This window comes from Strigops habroptila, chromosome 9 (genome assembly GCF_004027225.2).
Source record: "Strigops habroptila isolate Jane chromosome 9, bStrHab1.2.pri, whole genome shotgun sequence".
Classification (NCBI taxonomy): domain Eukaryota; kingdom Metazoa; phylum Chordata; class Aves; order Psittaciformes; family Psittacidae; genus Strigops; species Strigops habroptila.
This window is the reverse complement of record NC_044285.2, coordinates 36034939-36054669: the sequence shown is the minus strand read 5'-3', so window position 1 is coordinate 36054669 and position 19731 is coordinate 36034939. Positions and strand designations below refer to the sequence as shown.

Below are 19731 nucleotides of genomic sequence, written 5' to 3'. Positions count from 1 at the left end.
TTTTAAATAAACCTTTTATTTTAAAACTGTTGGTTTATGTTGGCATATAGCCTTTCTAGCGACCTTTAAAAATGTACAGGTTTGTTATTTACAGAGTTTCTATGAACAGAAGAGTTGAAGCAACAAAGTAAACTGCTAAACCTTGTTCATAACACTGTGAAGAAAAAATAATTAGCTGTTGGTTAGAAGACAGAAGAAGATTAATTAGTTTGTGAAGTCATGATTTTGAAGAACAGACTACCATGGGGAGTGAGTTTGCAACCATTCAGTTCAGGAAGACATGGTTTATATATATGGTGTCTGTGAAACCCAGTAAATAAGTGCGTTGCTTTGGGTATCACAAAACATGCAAAGAACTCAATGACCCATAGTCATAGATATCATCTGTATTCTGTGAAGTGATTCTGCCTTCAAAATCTAGTTAAAAGCTAGTGTTTGCATCAGAATTGTGTCAGGGCTTGTGCAGAGGGTGGAGAACTTGGTTGGAGCTCATGGCTGGTGTAGCACAGCCTTTTGCAATGAATATCTTGATCAGGGATAGGAATTTCTGCTGCTATATCAAAACAAAAATAGTACGTACCCTTCACCAGAAAAATTAGAAAATGTCTGATGTAACTTATTTCAGACTGAATATTAAAAATAAAGTTAGAATTATACACAAGACCTTTTATGAAATATTGTTTATCAGTAATAAAATGAACATGAACTGTAGGACACCAGGAGTAAAAAATTATTCTAAGATGTAGAATTTTAGCTAGGGTGTGCTATCCTGACTAGATGAGCTAATGTTATGATAAAGCTCCAAGATAGATAATCCAGGGCAAAGGCTGAGCTGGGTTTATTAAATGCTACATGGCTGGTATTTTTTTAGTCAGCTTGCTTCCTTTTTTGGCTCAATTGAAAAATTAGCTCCTTGGCTTAGCCTGTATTTAAAAGAAGAACTTTTTTAAATTTTTCACAAACATCTTACTTTTTGGGTGAGGGAGGGAAGGAAATACTTCCTTCTACCTCCAAATACAGGGCTCCTTTGATAGCCACCTCAATTTATTTTTTCTAAATGATATTGATTTTGTCTGTGTGCCAGGTTTCTTGTCAGTTATCACTTCAAATACTGATGTCTCTTGGTAGAGAAGATGCAGTAATGTCAGGAACAGGAAGAGGCAAAGGCAGTAACAAAGGCATCCTGAAACAAGGGGTTCGTTTGATAGGACAAGCTAAATACTTTAAACGAAAATCTAACACCTTATTTTAACAAGTCCCTTGATAAATAATGGTAAAGCTTAAGAGTGAAATCTCCTGTCGTGGTTTAACCTCAGCCATCAACTAAGCCCCACACAGTTGCTTGCTTATACTCTGCAAGTGGGATGGGGGAGAGAATCAGAAGGGTAAAAGTGAGGAAAACTGTGCATTGAGATGAAGACTGTTTAATAGGCAAAGCAGAAGCCACACACACAAGCAACACCAAACAAGGAATTCATTCACCACTTCCCATGGTCAGGCAGGTGTTGCCATCCCCAGGACAGCAGGGCTCCAACACGTGTAACAGTGACTTGGGAGTACAAATGCCATCACTTCCAACGTCCCACCATTCCTCCCTCTTCCAGCAGCTTTACACGCTGAGCATGATGTCGTATGGTGTGGAATATCCCTGGGGTCAGCTGTCCCACTGTGTCCCCTCACGACTCCTTGTGCACCCCCAGCTTCCTTGGTGTGGGGGTGTGAGGAGCAGAAAAGGCCTTGACTTTGTGTAAACACTGCTCAGCCATAACAAAAACATCCCGGTGTTATCAGCAGGTTCTCAGCATAAATCCAAATCATCACCCCACACCAGCTACTGTGGAGAAAATTAACTCTATCCCAGCCAAACCCAGCACATCTCCAAATGTCAGCTTGTCTGAAATGGCATCCTGAACACTTCATCACTTTTAAAAATAAAATATTCCCTGCTGGATAAGTCAAAGAAAGGTCTCCATTGCCAATGGTTCACTATCTAAGAAGAGCTAACCCAATTAAAGACAGGTATGCAGTATGTTAGCTAATTTAATCCATTAATGGCAGTCTATGGCAATCATCTGTCACGGAAGGAGGGATAATCCCTAATAACTGAGTCTTGATACTTCACCTGTAGGCATTGCACTTCTCTTCAGATACAGAGGCTCTTCACTTTGTCCTTGATAAAGACGGCTATAGTGCACTCTTGATTAGAGGAAGAGACTGTCAGACAGGACTAGTAAAAAAAGACTATGATAATGCAGAGGTTAAAGGTACTAAAATATTACACTGGTAGTTCCCATGATGACTGAAAGTGTGAGAACATTGGATTCTTTGAAAACTTTTTGTGACCGTTCTAAAAGAGATGAATAAACCCAAAGAAAAGAGCATCAAAAATAATAGGGATTAACTTTGTACTGTACACAGATCAGCCTTTTGAGTAGTGTTTGTCAGAAAGCAGTATAAAGGTCCTTCCTGGCCTTTCATCTGGTTTCCTGCACAACTGCAGTGCTAGATGCTGGACTGGCCCAGCTAGAGCCTGACTAGAAAATAGATGCTTTTTGTCATTCAGCACTTCCACAGCCCAAACAGAAGCAGGGCTAACTCAGCTCTATGTGTAAGTATTCACGGAGATGCAGCCAGAGTCTTGTTTTCAAAATGGATTTAGTCTTCTAAATCCCTTAACTTTGGATGTCATCTTTGCTGATAAGACTTGTACTCCATGGTCACTTGAAGTATTTAGTCCTAGTGTTTTTAAATTTGGCAATCCTGATGTATAGTTTAGCAGGAGAAATAATAAAAAAGTTTGCAGACATGTTTTTATGTTAAGCTCTCCCAAGATGTACTTACCAGGAACTTACAGAAATTATCTTCATAATGGTCTAACTTTGTGGCCTAAAGGAGTTGATCCAAGGGATGAGAATTTAGACCAGAATCCAAGCAATTAGTCCCTTTGTGGATTTTCTGATAGTTGCACATCTGTAAGAAATCTGGATGAGACAATCACATAATATTAAATAGACTCTCTATTTGGTAAGAACAGTCAGAAGGTAATGACTTTCTTTGAAGTGTCCAGCCTGAAGGAGTCTTTGATACTTAATGTGTCATGTAATTTATTAAGGTGATAAAGCTGGTGTTAGTAATTGGCTAAGTCCTGTTTGAAGTTCCAATGCTGGTTTAAGGTACAGCCAACAGTTAAATGCATGCACTGCTTTCCTCTTTCGCTGTAAGTGACCTTATGTACAAAAAGATTAGCCTGGATATGCCTGAAATATCTTTCCAATAACATAAATGACTAAATGCATTCTACTATCTTGTACAGCATCACATCTTATGATGGCTATTCTCTTTACCTCAGTAAGGATTAATAACCCAAAATGGTGAATGTATTTAGTATATTCAATGTGACTTCACATTGGAGTCATTTTAATTTCCAATAGAGAAGTAGCCCCCAATCTAGTAAACACCTGAATATGTGATTAAATGCATTAGTGAGTTTTCCAGCTGGCTTTAGTGGGGCTGTTTTTATTTTATAGCTTATGCATATCTTTGCAGGCAGAATTAATGCAAGCTGCCTCTGCTGTGCAGAGTCCTCAGTGATTTCATACTCTGTGTATGTGTGTGCATGTTTAAACTGTTCCCAGACACACTGAATTTTACACAACGAATCTTCTGTGAGAAACACACATCATTAAAATTCCATGAAATTAAAATATAGGCATATAGGTATGCTAATGTAGTATATGCTGGTTTTTCCTGATTGTCGTTGTTAAGCTTCAGTGTCATTAGTCAAGCACAGCTGATATCTTGGGCTAGATGTGAAAATGAGTGTCTCTGCCATTTATACTCGAAAATAAAGAGAATGGGAAGGGAGAAAGATGTGCTTAAGCATTTATATTGCTAGTGATAAAAAAAAGAATACTTCAGTAGTGTCGTTCTCCTTGAAGATCTTCTCATGTATGATTTTTTTCAGATGGTTTCAAGGCAACAATCAAACGAGTAAAGACTTAGTGAAGACCAGCAGCAAAATGAATCCTCTTTCATAGTAAGATAGTTGGGAAAAAAAAAAAAAAAGCATCAAGTAGTGGTAGAGTGTGTCTGCCTTGCCTAGTTCTCCAGAAGTAACCAGTCACGCAGCTTGGGTACACAGAAAGACAAGAGGACCTGATACTTGAGAAAGAGTTTGGAAATAAGAAACAGTGGAAACACTGAAGTAGAAAGGTCAGCTTATTCATGAAGTACTCAGCACTTGCATTCAACATGGCAGTTTAACAGTGTGCATTCAGCTATGCCCAGTGCACAATGTATTGCCTGAATTTACTAGACACCTTCTGTTTGGCCTGGAAGCTGCTGAGGTGGTGTGTTGTGCCTGCACCCATACCAGACCCAGCCTGAGTAACTTCTCTTTGAATCCCTTTGAGGACATTCAGTCATCTGGGAGGAACACATGATGGAGTCTCATGTACCAGTTCCTGTTGCTAATATTGTTAATGGGTTGTGCATCAGAGGAGGGACCACAACATGGGATGGTCTCTTCCTGCGTACTCCTGGGAGAGTCTTTCTGTTTTTCCCCTTTTGGCACTACGAGTCTGAGCACTATGAGTCTGGTATTCCTGTGGACTCAGTTTTACAACCTTAACAGGAGTTGTAAACAGTGTGCGGTTACTTACACCTCAGGAAGTGTAATTTGGGTCTTTAAATTCTAATCCTGGGATCAGTAAAATAACATCTGGAGATAACATCACCTTTTGTACTGAAGCCTATGCCTTTTTCTTCTTTCTTATTTTTTTGTCTCTAGCCTTTTTCAATAGTTAGTAAAAGGACCTTGTAGTAGAGAGGTGTGGATCAATGGCACTGGTCTTTTTGATGTATTTATAAATTCATTACAGGGATGAAAGTTGAAATCGGGAGAACATGCTTGACAAAAGGGCTCTGTTGTTAGAAAGGGTTTGATTTTTGTGAGGCAAAGCAGAAGTTTTAAGTAAGAAAAAATTTTTAGAGCAAACTGCAAACTGTGGGGATGATTATCATCTCACTGGGGCTTCATGAAGATGACAGTTATGGGAAGACATCTGTTAAAAGCATGCACTAGAGACCCTTGTGAGTAAGGAACAGAAGCTTCTGCATTAGGAAGGTAAGGAGCAACACCGACTAAAATAAAACACAAGACAGATGTGCCTGAGAGAATCCTGTGAGAAATTATTTTTTATCTGTCAGTTGTTATTTGATATGTTCTAGAAATTCTAGTAAAAGTTAACTATGTAAAACAGGCAAGGAAGGTCACTTCATAGCTTGAGTTTAACTCTGATTCCTCCAGAAAGAAATAATCGACATGCAGACTAGGAAAAAATTGTCTAAGATGCAAGTCAGATCAAAGGGCTTGTGAAAACGTGCATATGCAAGCAAGGAAGGTGGGAAAATAATTTAAAATCTAGACCATGGGGGGAGAGAAAGGGACCACAAATGAGTATTGGTACCAGATGTAAAGCGCTTGAGTCACTGATCAAAGAAAACAGAGAGTGGGATCCACTTTGCCTATACGTAAGTCTTTCATAGGCCCAGCTGGCCTCCAGCTTCTTGTCCAGAAACACACAGATCACTAGCTAATCTGGCTTTGGCTTCTTGTGTACGCAGGTTGGGAACTTTTCATCTGGCCCCCTTCACCTTGGTGCGTAGCAAAGCAGCAGCTGGAACTTATGCCATGTTTTTGTCAGTGCTCATCATAGAGTCAGAATCCTTTTTATTGCTCCTGTCAGTGTCTGCAGCAAACAGACCGGGAAATGAAGTTTCTGCTGCATACCATCTTAAGGTGGTTTCTGTAACACTGTATTTATATTTCAGTTTGGGGAATTTTATCAAAGGAATCTTTTTGCTGAATTGTACTTGCCTTCTTTTGAAACTGTACTTGACCTGTAATATAGAATCATAGAATCACAGAATGGTTTGGGTTGGAAAGGATCTTACAATCATCTAGTTCCAACCCCCTGCCATGGGCGGGGACATCTTCCACTAGACCAGGTTGCTCAAAGCCCCATCCAGCCTGGCCTTCAACACTGCCAGGCATGGAGCAGCCACATCTTCTCTGGGCAACCTGTGCCAGCGCTTCACCACCCTCACAGGGAAGAATTTCTTCCTAATACCTAATCTAAATCTCCGCTCTTTCAGTGTAAAGCCATTCCTCCTTGTCTTGTTCCTACAGGACCTTGTCAAAAGCCCCTCTCCAGCTTTCTTGTCAGCCCCTTTAGGCACTGGAAGCTGCTCTAAGGTCTTCCCAGAGCCTTCTCTTCTCCAGGCTGAACAAGTCCTGCTCACTCAGCCTGTCTTCATAGGAGAGATGCTCCAGCCCTCTGATCATCTTTGTGGCCTCCTCTAGACATGCTCCAGCAGGTCCACATCCTTGTTATGTTGGGGGCCGCAGAGCTGAAAATAAAGTGGTAAATAATTATTCTTAAAGGAGGAAATAAACATGGCAGAGAAGCTCCAGAGATTAGACTAAGTCACATTTTTATCATTTGCTTAAGGCACTTTTTATCATTTGCACTGCTTTCATCCAATCGCCTTCTTAGTATTTTATATCGTGTCTTTAGTTTCATCATTTTTGTTTTGTTGTTATTTTTAATAGAAAGCTAGAATGGAGAAGGTAGCTATACTTTTGTTCATTTTTTTAACCTGGCAAAGATGTTTAATTTGTTTAATATGATAAATATCTGACAAGTAAGAACTGCAATCATACTATATTATTTTTCCTGCTCTTTTTTCAGAATAATGTCACACACTAGGTCAACACTACTGGCTCTTATTCTGGAATCATTGGTGTCTGCAAGACAAATCTCTTCAACCATTTCAGAAGCTTACTAGAATGTGTTTATTGTTAAGTGAAAATTAACCTACAGGACCCCAATAAATATGGAAAGAAATTATGCATCCAGAGTGTAATGTCTGAATCTGAATGTTGGAGAAAGGATAGCATAGTGGGATCCAGAGTTTTTGTTTTGGAATGAGCTGTTGTTGACCCTGTATCTTGCATGTTAATGGAGTGGTTTTTACAAGTTTCATTGAAGAAGGACTAGCAGAAGAAATGGCAGCAAGGACAATGTTTTTTTCTATATTGGAGACAGCAAAGAGATTAAAAATATCTGAAAATATAAAGAACTAGTACACAGAATGTCTAATAATCATGTTTTAGATAAATAAAAAACCCCAGCATATTGGGTAGAAGGAGACGCAGCAATACTGATAGATGTGTTCAGAAGCCATCCTTCAGCACACTCTCTGTGGCCAAGGGAAGTTGTTCTCCACTGTGCAAAAAGGGTCATGGGCTTTTTTTGGTAAGTCCTCAGAGCCCCTGACTCCTGAGATTGGGTGTGTGATAACTTTTCCAAATTACTACAATGAGTAGTTGTTGAATTCCAGAGTATATGTCAGTCATGCTCTAGAAAGAGGGGGAAAGAGGCCTGTGTGCTTGTTACAGTGTGCAAAGATTCAAATGGATTGAGTAGACCATGCTGTAAGAGATGGTCATTACTGAAATGTGAGCTGCTTTATTGCTCTTCTCTGTAATGCCCTTCATTGTGTAAACCTATTTTGCTTATTTTGCAGAAGGGTTTTAGTTTAGTGTGTTTTGTCTGCCTGCCTGCACTCTCTGCCCTTGAACATATACTTATTTATCTTTTTATTGTTTGACAGCTTAACAGGTGGGGTTTTTTTCACTGCAAAAAGTAGTAGCTAAAGCTTTGATACTTTGTGACTTCTGTACAGCTATTTCAAAAATTCATAAGGTTTCGTATCACTGTTATTTCGCAATTTCATAACAGTTTTGAGCCTGCCGTATGTTTCTCTTCCTGCTTTGTAGTAAAAACAAGAGTGGTATGTTAGCACTGAAAGTTTGAGAGGTTCTGTAGGATATTTAAAATGCAATTATGAAATTGCTGTTCCCTAATATGTCAGATTTATTTGCTTTCCCTTTTCCCTTGGGAGGAAGGTGGAGGTTCTCTTGCATGGCAGAATTTCTCAGGTAAGCTCAATGGCCTTGCCATCACTTTACATTCTGTATAAATCTTTAAACCTCATTGTACGTACAGTGCATCAACAAACAATTCAGTTATTTCTTGCATCAGTCACAATATCCCATCTGCTTAGCTTGCCCTTTGAGTCTGCTGGGTTTGACTTTAAATGAGAGAGCAGGTAGATACTTCAATGGAAATTTTTAAATCCCAGGAGATTGAAAATGTTTTCTTTGATTGGCATTCCTATATAACTTCTGTAGGGAATATGCACAGACCATGGAGACTTACTCTCTTTAACAGTATGCCAATCAACTCAACATTTACTCTCCCTTTGCCTCTTCCAACAACATTACTATTTTATGTCCTATTCCATTTCACTAACAGCGTATTATTCTTCAATTAGTTCATCTTTGATTTAACTCCTTCCAGGTGTCAGTTCTTCTATTTCATCTTTTCCTTTGTGACACCTGCATATCAGAGAAACTTAAGAGACTTTTAGCTACAGTTTTGTTGTTCAGCAACCACTACAGTATGAGATAGGTGTTCTCTTAGACCTTAATAAGAACATTACATTCTTGGAGGGCTGCCTTTTGCAGCTATAGTCTTGTTAGAGAGGAAAAGGTGTCAGTGCATTTTTTAATGAGGAAATGACATTTCAGCATGCTTAGTTTAATTCTCCATTGGTTTGCTAGCAGTGGAGTGATCCACTCTTGCACTTGCCATCAGCAAATCCATGAAGTTGCTAATTAAGAGAAGATTTACAGGTAGGGGTAACATCTTTAATTAGACTAAGTGTAGTTGGAAAAAAACAGGTAAGCTCTCAGGCACATAAGTAGTTCTTTAAGTCTGAAACAGAAGCAAACTTCAAAGCAAAATTAAAGTTGGAAGCAACTGCTCTGACTTAATTAAAGAATGACCTACAAAATACTTTGAAAGATAAGTCTGGAAACTCGAATTCATAACTTAGTAAATACCCAAAACTATGGACTCACTGGAGTTACTGTTTTTCTGGTCTGATATAACCTGCAAATCCTGTTCCTCTCCCCATCCCCCCCTCCCCATTAATGTTACAGTGTTCCAATAGTTATAAATTACATGTAGCTCTTTACCCTGGAAGGTAGCCACCTCTCACCTCTCCTCTTGCTGAGTCTCTGACTCCCCAGGTACACCTTCCACATGTCCTGAAGAATCTCATGCATATCTAATGAATCCCAAGCAATTGATCTTAATGTCTTAATTACAGTTTGCTTTGCAATTTTCTCCTTTTGTTTTAGATCTGAAAAAGAACTTGTGTGCCAGAAATTTTGCCTTCTTTTTCCAAACCTGCTGGTCTAATAAAAAAGTATCACTTCAATCTAAAAATCTGGTTTCGACTGTATTTTTTGACCATATATCTATAATGACCTTCCATCCTTATTCCCCCTCCCTGCAAGGAAAAGATTGAGGAAATATAAGTTTTTTTTGTTTGGGTTTTGGGTTTTTTTAGTATTCTTTACATTATTTTGTGCTAATTTATTTGGTAAAGTGGTGCTCAGTCATAAGTATTACTGTACACATTAAATGTTCCTGCACTTTAGTGTAATATGAACAAGCATGGAATACCCCTTTGGCTAGTTTGGGTCAGGTGTCCTGTCTCTGCTTCTTCCCAGCTTCCCATGCCCCTCCTCACTGGCAGAGCATGAGACTGAAAAGTCCTTGATCAGAGTAAGCATTACTTAACAACTAAAACACTGATGTGTTATCAGCATTGTTCTCAAAAGCCGAAACACAGCACTGCACTAGCTACTAAGAAGGAGAAAAATAACTGTTACAGCTGAACCCAGGACATGGATCAAGCACATTTCAAGGGTAAAATAAGGGTTTCAGTTTTATGGTATTATTGCATAAATCTATATACCTGTAAATGACAGACTCAGTATATTGAGGTCATCTTGTGATACTCAGTTTCCTTCTGTCATGAAGTGATGGAAAAAAAGAGGTAGAATCATAATCATATTCATTATGATGAGACATCTGACAGCCTTGTGTTTCTACAAGTAGCTTTCAAAATCCCGAGAAATTATTTCTCGTTGCTTTGCATAAACTGTTTTAATATGGGGTACAGAGCTCCTGATTTGTGCAACTGAACATAGGAAAAGCCCGTACAGCAGACATGGATATAGCACCAGAAAACCCATCCCAACACTTTCTTACATGGAAGAGTACACTGATTTGAAACCACATGAATTGAATCAAAGTCTATTTCTAACAGGAATGTGATGTGAAGGTGCCTGTTATGTTATGAAGGTGAAATTTCTCCAGATTAAAAAAAAAAGAAAAACCAAGAAGCCAAGCCCTTGTAAGGGCTGTAAGGAATGTAAAACATTTTATTTTAATGGGGTTTTCTATACCTGGAAACACCCACTTAAAGAAAGTAAAACTGTTTTCCTAAACTGTTTACCAGCACCAGCTGGAAAAAAACAGTGGGAATTTAGAGTATGATTTTTCAACAGAGTTGTTAACTGATTTTGAAAGAACAGGTCCATTAACCTATTTAGAATGAGACTAAGACATTCATCCCAAGTGCAGTTGGTTCCATTTTTCAGTATCAGTCACTTAAATGATCCAACAGCTACACTCATTGTGAATAGAATTCACGGTCAAATCTCAAGGTATTATGTATAAATCAGGCTACAATTTATTCTTGCAAAAATACATGGTGTTTTCTCAGATTACATAGTTTGGCTCATGACTCCTCTATCAAAATCACTGTTGCTTAGTTTAAGTGAATCAACTAAATTTAATGCCGTTTTGGGAAACAGGTATTTGGCCTAGTCCATCTAGCAGTCAGTTAACCTTTGGTAAGATTAGTAGGGGGAAAAAAAGTATATTACAAAATGCTTGAAACGTGTGTATATCCTTAAGTTCTTATTGTTTTCAGACAGATTAGAATTTAAGATAAAAAATATAATTAAATAGTTTGGCACAATCTAAAAAATTTCAGTTGTATTATTTCTGATCAACAGCATGCTAAAAAATAATTTAAAAAAATAATGGTGTGCATATACATATGTATTCCATGGTGAAGGTACAAGCTGGTGTGCCTGCAACAGAGCAAGTTTTTCAGCAAAAAATTTCTGTAGATTATTTGTACAATGAAAACCTTTGGAGGTCATCAGCAGTCACTACAGAAGTTAAAAAAGGTGAAATAAATAATGAATTAAAAAAAAAAACCCTGCCTGATCTTTAAAACCTGTGGTACAACATACATAAAGTCCAGCAGTCTTCCTGTCTCTCTTCTCCTCCCAAGCTCCCCAAATGGTACTTTCTGACACAACATTCTTTCTAAGGTAAAAAATTCTATTAATAATGAATGTCGCCTTACTTTCAACAACCTAGAGGAATATTTGTCTGTAATTCTTTGTCAAAAGTAATAACTGTCTAGGAATCAGAAGCAAGAAGAAAATAGCTTGTGGTGCTGTGAATGTTTTGATGCTTGCTCGAGTCTCTAATCATCATTCACTGCCTAAGGTCCACCATAAAAATGCATTCTTTTGACCGATTTCTAAAGGGAGAAAATCAATTGGTTTAAGGTTTTATGAAATTCATTTGCTTAACCAAAATCAAAACACAATGATAATTCAAACATAGCTATTTAGCTTCCAGGGATTTTTTTGAACAATTCTGTGTCCTGGGATTATTGCCAGGTAGAGAAAATACAAAGCAGAGTTATTTTTGTATAAGGTGTATCCTATTCTTTTAAAAGACGGTATAAATAATTTCTAAAATAGCACTTTAATATGTTGATACCGAGTCAAGGGTGTTGTTGAGATTAGTTTGCAGCACTCTCTATTTGTTTGGTTTTATTGAGGAATTAGGGTGTCAGTTTGGGGATACTGATTAGATGCTGAATGAGCTACATTCTTCTTTTCCCTACCCAAAGTTTTTCCTGACCCAAAGAGCTGAGGTTGTCTTTAAGTTTTTTTGATGGGTCCCCGTCCCCCCCCCCCCCAGTAAAATGATCAGGATAAACATATCACAAGTTTGAGCTGCTGAACTTTTAATTTCTGTGAAACAAAATGAACCAATGGATGTTCTTAGAGAAATTCAGTATAAAATTTTTATTTATGTGCGTTTTTCATATACTTTTTATGCCATGTTGTTTGCAAAATTCAGTCTCCTGACTTCTGTAAAGTTTTGGATTTCAATTAATGTGTGTTTTACATCCTAAATACATGTTAAAATGACAGAGTGGCTGGAAGTTTCTCAGGTACTAGAGAAACTAGCCTACAAGTATTACTGGCAGGGTGTTCAGATTTGACCAGTGATTCAGACATACACAGCTGGTCCTTCCACCAGTATTGTCCTCCTGTTAGTGACAGGCCATGTGAATGCTTCTCTAGCATGTTTATAAGCAGTGATTTCAGCTGTACTGATTTCTCTACATGTAGTCATGAGCATTTTGTTGGCATCCTTTCTTTCCATACACTCTGCTGACTTCTGTGGGATGAAAAATCTGACGGAATACTGGTTGCATTGTTAGGACTTCCTTCTGAAGCAGGATCACACTATTCTCCATCACACTGTGTGCGTGCTTATTTGTGAAGACTAAATACATGACAAGCACTGTGGATGTTTTGCTGGAGAATATATAGCAAATAAGCAGGGAAGTTAGAACTAGACGATCGTTAAGGTCCTTTCCAACCCTAACCATTTTATAATTTAATAACTTTTTTTTCTTCAATATTATTTATGCAGTTGATGAGATTCTTTTTTCTTCCCCTTCTGTGAAAGGAAATAAGATTTATTATTTTTATCACTGCTTCCTCAAAAATAGGGCTTTTCAATCGTACGGTATGTATTTGGTTCTTTGGCCGATCTTTTTATATATGACAGAGGCTTAGAAGTATCAGTGTTTTAGTTCTGAATGCAGGTTCCTTGGCAGGGAAGAAAGACCTTATTAATATCCAAACTTATTAACCCCAAACCTAATTAGCGTTCCTTTTATTAAACGTCAGAAACTTCCCATGGAGATTTGGAAACCAGGCTTCATTAGTTCTGCTGCTCACACATCTACTTGTTTACCTCTGGTAACGAGGAAAGGAACCTTCTTCAGGATTGGAATACACACTCAATAATTTGCATATAAAACAGGCAGGAAATTATTTGAACTAATAATGAGAAATGAATGAGGTTTGTTGTCTCTGTATCAGAGTACTGTTACGTTTAAAGTAATTCAAATTCACTAAGTTTTGAAATTGGTAGGCTGGCCATGATACTGGTTTGGGTATCTTTATATTAAAAGACTGAGTAAATTATTGGAACACAGAAATAATCAAGAGCCCAAGGAAATCTAAGTCTGAAGTTGAGGTAGATTTTTTTTTTGTGTCATTTAATATCGATGGGAAATCTATTCCAGTAAATTTAATCTAAAGGTCAGTCACATCAGAGAGTTAAATAGAAAAACAATCCAGATTTAGTTATGCCTATCCTGAATTATAAAAGGTATCATTTATATAGTACATAGAATCACAGAATCATTTAGGTTGGAAAAGACCTTTAAGATCAGCAAGTCCAACAGTTAACCCAGCACTGCCAAGTCCACCACTAAACCATGTCCCTAAGTGCCACATCTACATTTTTAAATACCTCCAGGAATGGTGACTTCACCACTTCCCTCGGCAGCATGTTCCAAAGCCTGACTACCCTTCTGGGGAAAAATTTTTTTTCTAATATCCAATCTAAATTCCCCTTGACTTGAGGCCATTTCCTCTTGTCCTGTCACTTGTTACTTGAGAGAAAAGACTAACTCCCACCCCGCTACAGCCTCCTTTAAAGTAGCCATAGACAGTAAGGTCTCCCCTGAGCCTCCTTTGCTCCAGACTAAACAACCCCAGTTCCCTCAGCCATTCCTTTTAAGATTTGTTCTCTAGACCCTTCCCCAACTTCATTGCTCTTCTTCGGATTAAGTATCTTGTGAAGAACCCAAAGCAGACTGATAAATTTGAGTTGAAGAAGAAATTGAGGTTATTCAAGGGTACTTGAAAGCTTATAATTTAATTCTTTTTGAACCTTAAAGTGTAAAAAAATTACTGGTGGATTTAGGTTGAAGCATGATCCAAATATTCATTCAAAAGACTGCTTAACTGCTCAGTGAAGAAACATTGTCATATCAAATAAAACACAGCTTGTTCCTTCTGAGTGATGAGCATAATTGAGTGAACAGGGAGATTGTCTCATTGGGCTTTGTACAGCACATGGCTTGCTGAGTGACCCTGAGAACCCATACAGGCATATTAAGCCTGACCTCTGTGTGTTTGGAGAGGTCTGGGGGCATTCTTTTGTTTGATGGGTTTACTGCATTCAGTAGACTCTTTACTGCAATGGGTTGGGTTTTTTTATACTGGGCATTTTTTGCTTTCATTGTTATGGTGTCACTGAAGCAGATACTACTTTATGTGTGTGTGTGAGTAGACTAATTTATGTGCCTACATTTGGGCTGTAGGTACGTAGCATTATAAAATCTTTCTACTTAATTTTTGTTTTCAATGGACTGTGAGACTAGCACTTCTGAAATGTTTCTTAATGCAATTTCATCGCTTTGTGTTAGGGTGGGCTTTATGACTATTGATAGCTTAGAAGTTTAGCACAAAAACAGAAGTAGACTGATAGCTCAGAGAGATGAAGCAGTCTTCATGGCTCAAATGTCACTTCAGTCAAATTGTTTCTTGGTCTGAAATATTATAATGCCTATAATTTTCCTGTCTTCCTTCTTGGAAATATTAAGATTATATTTTATTCTGTAAGACGCGTTTGTTGCACTAATTCATTATTGGGAGGAGATGTAAACATTTTCAGAATGTGAAAACCAGGATATTTTGCTCCCATAGACAAGTATATATTTCAGCAAATGTGAATGTCTGGCCATTGAGATACTCTTTAAGATATATATTATCTGCATTGCTCTTCTGGCAGAGTGAAAAATGTTTAATATAGGTTTTTCAAGGCATGGAAACAGTTTGGAATTTGCTTTCCTGTGAAGGTGTCTTTGAAGAGAGCATTTAATAAAGCAGTGAAATACCTGATTTCTCCTGAAAGCTCTTCTACTTTTTCTTACCAGTAAAAATGAAGCGTTAAAGTTGTAACTTGTGTTTTACTATTGGACATCTGTAACTTCTGACAGAAAGAAAAGAGAGCTCTGAAGTCAGTTTTTAAGGATTCTCTTGAAGTTTCTACTGAACTTGTGTTTGGGGAATGCAGCACTTTGGTCAACACTGGCTTTTGCAGGTTGCTGGCAAAGGAGCTTTTAATTCTGAGCAGTTGTGATTTTACCTAGACTCATCCTAAGTGGGTACTACAGTAATCAGAGGCAGCTTGTTGGAATTGGTCTTGGATAATAATTTTAGTGTGAGCTTGAATATCTCATTTTGCTCTGATTTATGATGACTTTATTTACCTAGGCAATTTCAGTAATTTGGGAGTTGTGTTTTTAATGACTCTTATAGTTAAAAGGAATTCCTAACAGAGGATAGAGAGGGAGGCTTTTGTTTGCACTTTCTCATATATAAATATGCATTAGTTATTTGCAATGAAACGTTGATCCAACATTTTGTTAGTGAAAAGTAGGCTCTAGCAAGATGGATTTTGCGAATTGAACTCTTACCTTTCACAGTGCTCAAATTTATGGAAATTTTTATAATTAATTTACTGTTACTTTAAAAGTATTGGCCTACGCTGAGCCACTAGAAGTTGGAAAGCATGACACTGGTTCTTTGTCTGCTTGCTGCTTGAAATTGTTCTCTGGTAACATTTTAAGATTTACACTGATAAGCTTAATCATCTGCAGTTAATATAAGTTTAATTTTCTGTCGTTATTTATTTAATCTATCTTTATTTTTTTCTATTATCCAAATTCATGTTTCTCCCACCCACATACCTTGCAAGTTCATTTGTTTCTACATTACCAAGAGATTCTTGTTCCCACGTCTGAGTACAAAGATGAAGCATAATTAAAGGACATAAACCAGCAAATTTTAGAAGCTGTGATCACCCTTCTTTTGCAGAAATCACCTCATTTTTCATTATAAAATTATCTGCTGTCTTGTTCATATTATCAAAGAGCATTGAACAGTACTACAACTGTGAACTTAACAGCACTGATTCTATCCTTTTAGAGTCATCTGGAGTATCTGCTTTTTCTAATCCCATAATCCTATCCCATATTTGCAAATATAGGTCATTATATCATATCAGTCATGCTTGAACATTTATTAAATCAGTGTATTTAAAACATAATTGAATTACATTTTGTGATGTAAATAATGTCTTAGTCCACATTTTTGCTTTCTGGAAGGTTCATTTTACATTGCTCATGCCTCTGAACAGCCATATGCATTTATTAGGTGTTAGACCGTGGTGAACTGAATGGTCCCGAGATGAAATTGTGGCTCTGTTGAAACCAGTAGAAGTTATGTCATTGTATTATTCAAGAGTTTGTTCTTGAAGAAAACATTGAGTCAAAACATGTAATTTGAGCTTCTTTGGGTTTGTTTCCTAAGGCAGGGTTTTGCGGATGTTTTGCTTATCCCTGAACATTCCTAAATCAGGTAATCCCAACTCATGTTATTTGTTACTGCAGAGAGATTATGACTATCCTAAATTTTCTCACATTTTATTGCATTCATAGTTGCTCAAAACTTCTGCATGTCTATTGTTATAGAAGGCACCTGGAGCGTCATTATCATTTTGCATCTGGCTGTATCTCTGTCAGGAAAACTAGGACCTGCGGTTGCCACAGGTGTGTATCACAGATAGCACTGACAGAAATTATAGTGCAGGCAGGGCTTGAGTTGGGAAATATTTGAAACGAGTGCTAATGGAATCACAAGTAATTTCACTGGATATAAAATTCTGCATCTTATTTTTATCACCGTTTAAATGCTCACAGTTTTAATTATCTTTATTGAAAACATCCTGCTAATGTGGCTATTTAGTGAGGCTGGATGCAGTTGTCTGCTTCTGATCTTGCATTAATTTCAAACATGTTGCATAGCAATAAGGTTTTTATTTCAGGGTACAAATAATTTTTACAATTACTATTTTGCTCCAGAATTGAGAATTGTCTTAAATATAAGTGGGTTTTTTAGGTCCCAGTAAAGGGCTGGTGGTGAGTAATTGGTCACTCTGGGTGATAGGTCTCTTTTCCATCCTGTGTTGGTAGATACATGAGCAACAGTGAGATACAAATATTAAATCAAGTAAAATTTTAGTAGGTAACCTAGATTTCTCCCCATTACAGTTATTATGAATATATATATATATATATAAAAAAAGGAGCCAACTAACTGTTGGGATTTTCATCCCAGAGAATAGTAGATGCTTTGGTGTTTGTTTTCTCCCAGATCAGTATGGGAATTCAAAATAACAAAAGCTTAATAGTAAATGCCAGGTTTCAAACACCTTTTATAAAAAACTGAAGTACTGGATCTGCTTCTAAAACATTCTATTTAAATGCCTTTCTGCCAGTGGTTTAACATTTTATTTAGTCTTAATTGCATAATAATTACACTTTTAATAATATTTACTATTTTGTGAAGTTCAAAAGCATGAAGCTAGATGTTGGCATTCACACACAGAGGATGAAGAAAATCTTCCTTTTCATAGTTGTGCCATGTACACACGTTCAGCAGGATTGCTGCACATCTGTCTCACACTGCACCTCTTACCTTGCCATTGTACTTATGTTTCATGAGTTACGGGGCAGTTCTGCAACTTCCCGCTTTCACAGCAGCCTCTGCTTCAGATGTGCCTGGTAAACCTCATCTGTGCTACAGGGGCTGATACTGGGACCTTTAAAAAAATAGTGCCATTAGCTACCACCTCGACTCTTCCTATTTCTGGCCATTTCCCATCATGTGTGCCTGTGTGCACCTGGCCCTCTTACATGACCCCACTTTGTAGGGCATTGGGAAGTAAATTCTGAGGACTTTTTCATTCCTAACCTCATTCATTCTAACACTGAGTGAGTCAAACCTTGATATATCTTCTCATCTAGTCTTGCCAGAGGATAGAAGAGAAGGCTAATATTACAAATGGCAGAAATGGTGTGAGATGCACAGTTCCCAAAGGCACTGGTTGGCCTGTTCATGTTGATAGGCTAATGCTTTTATTTGTTTGTGTGTGTGTGGATAATGGATACTTATATTAGAGGAATTTCCTATTGGATAATATTTCAGAGGTATTTTCAAGCTAAAAGAAAAAAGATCCCTGGTGTTTGTTTGTTTGTTTGTTTTTCATGGCCAAACATGAAAAGTGATTAATTGGTTAAGTGGAAAATTCACTCTTGGGGGGCAGCGGGGGGAGATCTGTATAATATGTAGTGTAATCATGAAGATGTAATCTTACTGAAATCACAGGTTTATTCAATAGAAGTTTTCACAGCCCCTTATGGTGATTCAGGCACAGAAGGTCATGGAAGAACTGTGGTGATGTTTGGCATCTAGGGAAAATGCTGAGCTTACTCCTGATGGAAGTATAGCAGTCTTGCAAGCAAGGGAGCCTGCAACACCAACAGAGCTTTCAAAAGATTAGCCTTGAAATTTGGGATGCTTTCATCTGTCTAGATATTTCTGAGCAGCCATTGCTTATACTGTAGTTCAATTAGAATTACTGCTTCTATGCTACCAAAAAATTATGGTTTTATTTAAATTAGTGGTAAAGTTCCCATGTATACAAACTGAGACAGGATTTCACTCATCTTGTTTAACGAAAATTAGCTTTAAATTATCTAGCGCCTTCCGTTATACATTACGTTGCACAACTGACAATTGATCCATGGGTAGTTTTCTAGATCAAACGTTCTGTGAAATGCCATTTTGTGTGGACGTGGTTGAAGCAGGTCAAATTGCTTTACTTAGTCTTGTTTTCTTCATGTATTTCAGCGACTAGTACATATTGACAGACTTAATTGCGATTGTTTCAAAAGCTAGAGGCTACTTATTTTGCCAAAGATTTTCCATATAAACATGACATTAATCATGTGTATTTTAATTAAGTTGCAGATAGCATTTTAGGAGGCTATTTGCTGAAACTGCCAAGAAGAAAACAATAATGGTTGAGCTGACAGAAACAGAATTTGTGAGGAGAATGAAGTGTTTACCACTGTGTTTTATTTAACACAAATAATAACAGTGGAGAGCATTTCAGACTAATAATAGCAGAGTATCAGTGAAGCATGTGGGGAAATTCTTCCAAAGCACAACTTACTGCCTTTGTTCTTAATTCTTTTCAGTGGCCAAAGATAGTGACTGGCAGATCCCAGATCCTTCCAGGAAAAGATTTCTTTTTATGTGTGAAGTGGGCCTTCAGTCCTGCTTCTTAATATGTGGCTATCGATTTTCATATCTGCTTGGGCAGCAATGTGCACACTCATAGTAGTCTTGGTGTAAAAATTAATTTCATTTCCTAATTATATGTAACTCATTATTACAATAAACAACATTAGTAGTTGCCAGAGTACTGCTAATTTAGTGCTCTACCTATCACAAAAGCGTGGATTTTTATTTTCTCTACAGTAAAACACATAATGTTTGTAATGCTGTAGATCTCTCTGCTCTCATTGAGACAGACTGTATTTGTGGGATTTAGCCTTCCATGTGAATTCTAAATTGATGATCTGTGCTGGAAATGTTTTAAGGAGACATATGGACCCTTCTGATCCAGAAATCTATTGCAGGATTGCCAGTTTGCAGTTCAC

At 37.5% G+C, this 19731-nt stretch overlaps 1 protein-coding gene and 1 long non-coding RNA gene across 10 annotated transcripts in view; one reads left to right on the top strand and one right to left on the bottom strand.

The window, feature by feature from the left end:
- The window catches only part of TENM1 (teneurin transmembrane protein 1), a 1007752-nt gene that overhangs the window by 204624 nt on the left and 783397 nt on the right, over positions 1-19731 (top strand). The gene's annotated exons all lie outside the window — the stretch shown is intronic.
- Positions 1789-19146, bottom strand: LOC115612661. The gene is made up of 3 exons (XR_003993107.1): positions 19135-19146; positions 17458-17462; positions 1789-1876 (listed from the first exon to the last, which is right to left on the bottom strand). It is a non-coding gene; the product is annotated as an uncharacterized LOC115612661 (long non-coding RNA).